This window comes from Salmo trutta, chromosome 4 (assembly GCF_901001165.1).
Source record: "Salmo trutta chromosome 4, fSalTru1.1, whole genome shotgun sequence".
Taxonomy (NCBI): Eukaryota; Metazoa; Chordata; class Actinopteri; order Salmoniformes; family Salmonidae; genus Salmo; species Salmo trutta.
In genome coordinates, this window is record NC_042960.1 from 67,147,978 (window position 1) to 67,156,511 (window position 8,534).

An 8,534-nucleotide genomic window follows, 5' to 3' on the forward strand; every position below is an offset into this window, starting at 1 on the left:
CAATCTAAGAAAGTCGGTGATTTGATATGTGTTTAAGAAACCACACAGAACTTTCTGGTCGTGATGTTTGGGCCATTGTGATGGTAACCATTCCGCTATAAGTAGACTGGGTCCTTATGAACTGTTGCCTTCAACTTTGTCGTTTTCTCTCGGGTGAACTCGACAAAAGACGGAAACGACTGTCGCTTGTAGAAAATGAAATCTAATCAGGAGTTTTTAAGATCAGAAAACATGAAAAATATAGGCCTAGTGTTTATCAACTATTTTCATATTTACATCTACACAAGATATGTGACCTCCTGGATGTTGACAATAATGAATTCAAATCTTTCAGATAAAGCCTGTGATTGGATCTTGGTAGATGTAAGATTTTTTTTGTGTGTGATCATTGTATCAATCAACGTTATAATGTTATCAATTGTTATGGCAGCATACACACTGTATGTGTAATGATAACCTAATCATTTGTAGTGTTTATTTCAGATAAACATGATTATTTTAAATCCCTTAAAGATAATGTGAACAAAATGTTAATGTTCAACAGATACAATTACTGTGTTGCTATTGTTTTGTTGTCTTTGTGATTGTTTACTACAAAAGGCATACCACAAACCCCTCAGTCCAGTAGAGAGGATGTCTGACAACCCCCTCAGTCCAGTAGAGAGGATGTCTGACAACCCCCTCAGTCCAGTAGAGAGGATGTCTGACAACCCCCTCAGTCCAGTAGAGAGGATGTCTGACAACCCCCTCAGTCCAGTAGAGAGGATGTCTGACAACCCCCTCAGTCCAGTAGAGAGGATGTCTGACAACCCCCTCAGTCCAATAGAGAGGATGTCTGACAACCCCCTCAGTCCAATAGAGAGGATGTCTGACAACCTCCTCAGTCCAGTAGAGAGGATGTCTGACAACCCCCTCAGTCCAATAGAGAGGATGTCTGACAACCCCCTCAGTCCAGTAGAGAGGATGTCTGACAACCCCCTCAGTCCAGTAGAGAGGATGTCTGACAACCTCCTCAGTCCAGTAGAGAGGATGTCTGACAACCTCCTCAGTCCAGTAGAGAGGATGTCTGACAACCCCCTCAGTAGAGAGGATGTCTGACCACCCCCTCAGTCCAATAGAGAGGATGTCTGACCACCCCCTCAGTAGAGAGGATGTCTGACAACCCCCTCAGTCCAATAGAGAGGATGTCTGACAACCCCCTCAGTCCAGTAGAGAGGATGTCTGACAACCCCCTCAGTCCAGTAGAGAGGATGTCTGACAACCCCCTCAGTCCAGTAGAGAGGATGTCTGACACCCCCCTCAGTCCAATAGAGAGGATGTCTGACAACCTCCTCAGTAGAGAGGATGTCTGACAACCCCCTCAGTCCAGTAGAGAGGATGTCTGACAACCCCCTCAGTAGAGAGGATGTCTGACAACCTCCTCAGTCCAGTAGAGAGGATGTCTGACAACCTCCTCAGTCCAGTAGAGAGGATGTCTGACAACCTCCTCAGTCCAGTAGAGAGGATGTCTGACAACCCCCTCAGTCCAGTAGAGAGGATGTCTGACAACCCCCTCAGTCCAGCAGAGAGGATGTCTGTCAACCCCCTCAGTCCAGTAGAGAGGATGTCTGACAACCCCCTCAGTCCAGTAGAGAGGATGTCTGACAACCCCCTCAGTAGAGAGGATGTCTGACCACCCCCTCAGTCCAATAGAGAGGATGCCTGACCACCCCCTTCAGTAGAGAGGATGTCTGACAACTCCCTCAGTCCAATAGAGAGGATGTCTGACAACCCCCTCAGTCCAGTAGAGAGGATGTCTGACAACCCCTCAGTAGAGAGGATGTCTGACAACCTCCTCAGTCCAGTAGAGAGGATGTCTGACAACCTCCTCAGTCCAGTAGAGAGGATGTCTGACAACCCCCTCATTCCAGCAGAGAGGATGTCTGTCAACCCCCTCAGTCCAGTAGAGAGGATGTCTGACAACCCCCTCAGTCCAGTAGAGAGGATGTCTGACAACCCCCTCAGTAGAGAGGATGTCTGACAACCTCCTCAGTCCAGTAGAGAGGATGTCTGACAACCTCCTCAGTCCAGTAGAGAGGATGTCTGACAACCTCCTCAGTCCAGTAGAGAGGATGTCTGACAACCCCCTCAGTCCAGTAGAGAGGATGTCTGACAGCCCCCTCAGTCCAGCAGAGAGGATGTCTGTCAACCCCCTCAGTCCAGTAGAGAGGATGTCTGACAACCCCCTCAGTCCAGTAGAGAGGATGTCTGACAACCCCCTCAGTCCAATAGAGAGGATGTCTGACAACCCCCTCAGTCCAGTAGAGAGGATGTCTGACAACCCCCTCAGTAGAGAGGATGTCTGACAACCCCCTCAGTCCAGTAGAGAGGATGTCTGACAACCCCCTCAGTAGAGAGGATGTCTGACAACCTCTTCAGTCCAGTAGAGAGGATGTCTGACAACCCCCTCAGTAGAGAGGATGTCTGACAACCCCCTCAGTAGAGAGGATGTCTGACAACCCCCTCAGTAGAGAGGATGTCTGACAACCCCCTCAGTCCAGCAGAGAGGATGTCTGACAACCCCCTCAGTCCAGCAGAGAGGATGTCTGACCACCCCCTCAGTCCAGCAGAGAGGATGTCTGACCACCCCCTCAGTCCAGCAGAGAGGATGTCTGACCACACCCTCAGTCCAGTTGAGAGGATGTCTGACAGCCCCCTCAGTCCAGTAGAGAGGATGTCTGACAGCCCCCTCAGTCCAGTAGAGAGGATGTCTGACAACCCCCTCAGTAGAGAGGCTGTCTGTAATTGGTTCTATGTATATGAAATGTCAAGGGCCCTGTTTCAGATTAAAATGACGTTAGAAATGAAGAAAGTAAGACTATTTGCCATTTAGGCACCTGTTGTCAACCCCCCCACACACACACACACAAACACTCCATGTTTCACCATGTAATGTCCCTCCCAACCACCTTCTTGGGCGGGGGGAGAGAGACTACCACCACTAGTCTGGACTCCATCACTGTCAGACTGTGACTGGACCGACCTACACGTACAGTATTTCCTCTGCTTTTATCATAGCCCTTTTATGCAGTCATACATAAACACATAGCTGTCTCCTTACGTAGAGGCTCCAACCTTTAGAACCATGCATTAGAGACGTGTTTGATTAGCCAGGAAACAGGCTTGAAAAAAGGTTCAGGTGACACACCTCCTCTGTGCTGGGCTAATGAATATACATGAAGACTACTAAAAATGCCTGTATTTTATAAAGCTCATTATACCACCTTCTGATGAGAACCTTGAGCCATGTTTATCTCTAACTTCCTCTAACATTGTCACTGCAAAATGCTGTGTGTATTGTCACTGCAGTAGGCTAGGCTATGTGTATTGTCACTGCAGTAGACTAGGCTATGTGTATTGTCACTGCAGTAGACTAGGCTATGTGTATTGTCACTGCAGTAGACTAGGCTATGTGTATTGTCACTGCAGTAGACTAGGCTATGTGTATTGTCACTGCAGTAGACTAGGCTATGTGTATTGTCACTGCAGTAGACTAGGCTATGTGTATTGCCACTGCAGTAGACTAGGCTATGTGTATTACCACTGCAGTGGACTAGGCTATGTGTATTACCACTGCAGTGGACTAGGCTATGTGTATTGCCCCTGCAGTGGACTAGGCTATGTGTATTGCCACTGCAGTGGACTAGGCTATGTGTATTACCACTGCAGTGGACTAGGTTATGTGTATTGTCACTGCAGTAGGCTATGTGTATTGCCACTGCAGTAGACTAGACTGTGTGTATTGTCACTGCAGTGGACTAGGTTATGTGTATTGTCACTGCAGTGGACTAGGCTATGTGTATTGCCACTGCAGTGGACTAGGCTATGTGTATTGTCACTGCAGTGGACTAGGCTATGTGTATTGCCACTGCAGTGGACTAGGCTATGTGTATTGTCACTGCAGTGGACTAGGCTATGTGTATTGTCACTGCAGTGGACTAGGCTATGTGTATTGTCACTGCAGTGGACTAGGCTATGTGTATTGTCACTGCAGTAGGCTATGTGTATTACCACTGCAGTGGACTAGGTTATGTGTATTGTCACTGCAGTGGACTAGGCTATGTGTTTTGCCACTGCAGTGGACTAGGCTATGTGTATTACCACTGCAGTGGACTAGGTTATGTGTATTGTCACTGCAGTAGGCTATGTGTATTGCCACTGCAGTAGACTAGGCTATGTGTATTGTCACTGCAGTGGACTAGGTTATGTGTATTGCCACTGCAGTAGGCTAGGCTATGTGTATTACCACTGCAGTGGACTAGGCTATGTGTATTACCACTGCAGTGGACTAGGCTATGTGTATTGTCACTGCAGTGGACTAGGCTATGTGTATTGTCACTGCAGTGGACTAGGCTATGTGTATTACCACTGCAGTGGACTAGGCTATGTGTATTGTCACTGCAGTGGACTAGGCCATGTGTATTGCCACTGCAGTGGACTAGGTTATGTGTATTGTCACTGCAGTAGGCTATGTGTATTGCCACTGCAGTAGACTAGGCTATGTGTATTGTCACTGCAGTGGACTAGGTTATGTGTATTGTCACTGCAGTGGACTAGGCTATGTGTATTGCCACTGCAGTGGACTAGGCTATGTGTGTTGTCACTGCAGTGGACTAGGCTATGTGTATTTCCACTGCAGTAGACTAGGCTATGTGTATTGCCACTGCAGTGGACTAGGCTATGTGTATTACCACTGCAGTGGACTAGGCTATATATATTGTCACTGCAGTGGACTAGGGTATGTGTATTGCCCCTGCAGTGGACTAGGCTATGTGTATTGCCACTGCAGTGGACTAGGCTATGTGTATTACCACTGCAGTGGACTAGGTTATGTGTATTGTCACTGCAGTAGGCTATGTGTATTGCCACTGCAGTAGACTAGGCTATGTGTATTGTCACTGCAGTGGACTATGTTATGTGTATTGTCACTGCAGTGGACTAGGCTATGTGTATTGCCACTGCAGTGGACTAGGCTATGTGTATTGCCACTGCAGTGGACTAGGCTATGTGTATTACCACTGCAGTGGACTAGGCTATGTGTATTGTCACTGCAGTGGACTAGGCTATGTGTATTGCCACTGCAGTGGACTAGGCTATGTGTATTGTCACTGCAGTAGGCTATGTGTATTACCACTGCAGTGGACTAGGTTATGTGTATTGTCACTGCAGTGGACTAGGTTATGTGTATTGTCACTGCAGTGGACTAGGCTATGTGTATTGCCACTGCAGTAGGCTAGGCTATGTGTATTACCACTGCAGTGGACTAGGCTATGTGTATTGTCACTGCAGTGGACTAGGCTATGTGTATTACCACTGCAGTGGACTAGGCTATGTGTATTGTCACTGCAGTGGACTAGGCCATGTGTATTGCCACTGCAGTGGACTAGGTTATGTGTATTGTCACTGCAGTAGGCTATGTGTATTGCCACTGCAGTAGACTAGGCTATGTGTATTGTCACTGCAGTGGACTAGGTTATGTGTATTGTCACTGCAGTGGACTAGGCTATGTGTATTGCCACTGCAGTGGACTAGGCTATGTGTGTTGCCACTGCAGTGGACTAGGCTATGTGTATTACCACTGCAGTGGACTAGGCTCTGTGTATTGTCACTGCAGTGGACTAAGCTATGTGTATTGCGACTGCAGTGGACTAGGCTATGTGTATTGTCACTGCAGTGGACTAGGCTATGTGTATTGTCACTGCAGTAGGCTATGTGTATTGTCACTGCAGTGGACTAGGTTATGTGTATTGTCACTGCAGTGGAATAGGCTATGTGTATTGCCACTGCAGTAGGCTAGGCTATGTGTATTACCACTGCAGTGGACTAGGCTATGTGTATTACCACTGCAGTGGACTAGGCTATGTGTATTACCACTGCAGTGGACTAGGCTATGTGTATTGTCACTGCAGTGGACTAGGCTATGTGTATTACCACTGCAGTGGACTAGGCTATGTGTATTGCCACTGCAGTGGACTAGGCCATGTGTATTGCCACTGCAGTGGACTAGGTTATGTCTATTGTCACTGCAGTAGGCTATGTGTATTGCCACTCCAGTAGACTAGGCTATGTGTATTGTCACTGCAGTGGACTAGGTTATGTGTATTGTCACTGCAGTGGACTAGGCTATGTGTATTGCCACTGCAGTGGACTAGGCTATGTATATTGTCACTGCAGTGGACTAGGCTATGTGTATTACCACTGCAGTGGACTAGGCTATATGTATTGTCACTGCAGTGGACTAGGCTATGTGTATTGCCACTGCAGTGGACTAGGCTATGTGTATTGTCACTGCAGTGGACTAGGCTATGTGTATTGCCACTGCAGTGAACTAGGCTATGTGTATTGTAACTGCAGTGGACTAGGCTATGTGTATTGTCACTGCAGTAGGCTATGTGTATTACCACTGCAGTGTACTAGGTTATGTGTATTGTCACTGCAGTGGACTAGGTTATGTGTATTGTCACTGCAGTGGACTAGGTTATTTGTATTGCCACTGCAGTGGACTAGGCTATGTGTATTACCACTGCAGTGGACTAGGCTATGTGTATTACCACTGCAGTAGACTAGGCTATGTGTATTGTCACTGCAGTAGGCTATGTGTATTACCACTGCAGTGGACTAGGTTATGTGTATTGTCACTGTAGTGGACTAGGTTATGTGTATTGTCACTGCAGTGGACTAGGCTATGTGTATTGCCACTGCAGTAGGCTAGGCTATGTGTATTACCACTGCAGTGGACTAGGCTATGTTTATTACCACTGCAGTGGACTAGGCTATGTGTATTGTCACTGCAGTGGACTAGGCTATGTGTATTGTCACTGCAGTGGACTAGGCTATGTGTATTACCACTGCAGTGGACTAGGCTATGTGTATTGTCACTGCAGTGGACTAGGCCATGTGTATTGCCACTGCAGTGGACTAGGCTATGTGTATTACCACTGCAGTGGACCAGGCTATGTGTATTGTCACTGCAGTGGACTAGGCTATGTGTATTACCACTGCAGTGGACTAGGCTATGTGTATTACCACTGCAGTGGACTAGGCTATGTGTATTGTCACTGCAGTGGACTAGGCTATGTGTATTACCACTGCAGTGGACTAGGCTATGTGTATTGTCACTGCAGTGGACTAGGCTATGTGTATTACCACTTCAGTGGACTAGGCTATGTGTATTGTCACTGCAGTGGACTAGGCTATGTGTATTACCACTGCAGTGGACTAGGCTATGTGTATTGTCACTGCAGTGGACTAGGCTATGTGTATTACCACTGCAGTGGACTAGGCTATGTGTATTGTCACTGCAGTGGACTAGGCTATGTGTATTGTCACTGCAGTGGACTAGGCTATGTGTATTGTCACTGCAGTGGACTAGGCTATGTGTATTACCACTGCAGTGGACTAGGCTATGTGTATTGTCACTGCAGTGGACTAGGCTATGTGTATTGTCACTGCAGTGGACTAGGCTATGTGTATTGTCACTGCAGTGGACTAGGCTATGTGTATTACCACTGCAGTGGACTAGGCTATGTGTATTACCACTGCAGTGGACTAGGCTATGTGTATTGTCACTGCAGTGGACTAGGCTATGTGTATTGTCACTGCAGTGGACAAGGCTATGTGTATTACCACTGCAGTGGACTAGGCTATGTGTATTGTCACTGCAGTGGACTAGGCTATGTGTATTACCACTGCAGTGGACTAGGCTATGTGTATTACCACTGCAGTGGACTAGGCTATGTGTATTACCACTGCAGTGGACTAGGCTATGTGTATTACCACTGCAGTGGACTAGGCTATGTGTATTACCACTGCAGTGGACTAGGCTATGTGTATTACCACTGCAGTGGACTAGGCTATGTGTATTACCACTGCAGTGGACTAGGCTATGTGTATTACCACTGCAGTGGACTAGGCTATGTGTATTACCACTGCAGTGGACTAGGCTATGTGTATTGTCACTGCAGTGGACTAGGCTATGTGTATTGTCACTGCAGTGGACTAGGCTATGTGTATTACCACTGCAGTGGACTAGGCTATGTGTATTCCCCTTTCGTTGACACAATCAGTATGATCATAATCAGTTATAGTAGATTAGCCTGGCTTTCACAACACATGTTGAAGTGCTCTGCTCCCTAGGCTATGTGCGTGCATCCCAAATGGACCCCTATATAGGACACTACTTTAGACCAGAGTCTTATAGGCCTTAAATGGGGAGTAGGGTGCCATATGTTGGTCGGGTCCTGCTGTCACCCAGTGTGGTCATCCCCCCTGCTGTTCATCCTTTTCTACCCTGTTGCTCACTAGTTGCTTGGCAACCGGCATTAAATAGGGCCACACTCTAAACTTTCCATCCCTTCCAGTCCAAAGCCTCTCTGTCTTCTCCCTCGCTCTCCTCACTCCCCTCTGCCCCCTCCTCTCTGTCTCCTCTCTCTCCTCTCTCTCGCTCCCCTCTGCCCCCTCCTCTCTGTCTCCTCTCTCTCCTCACTTCTTTCTCT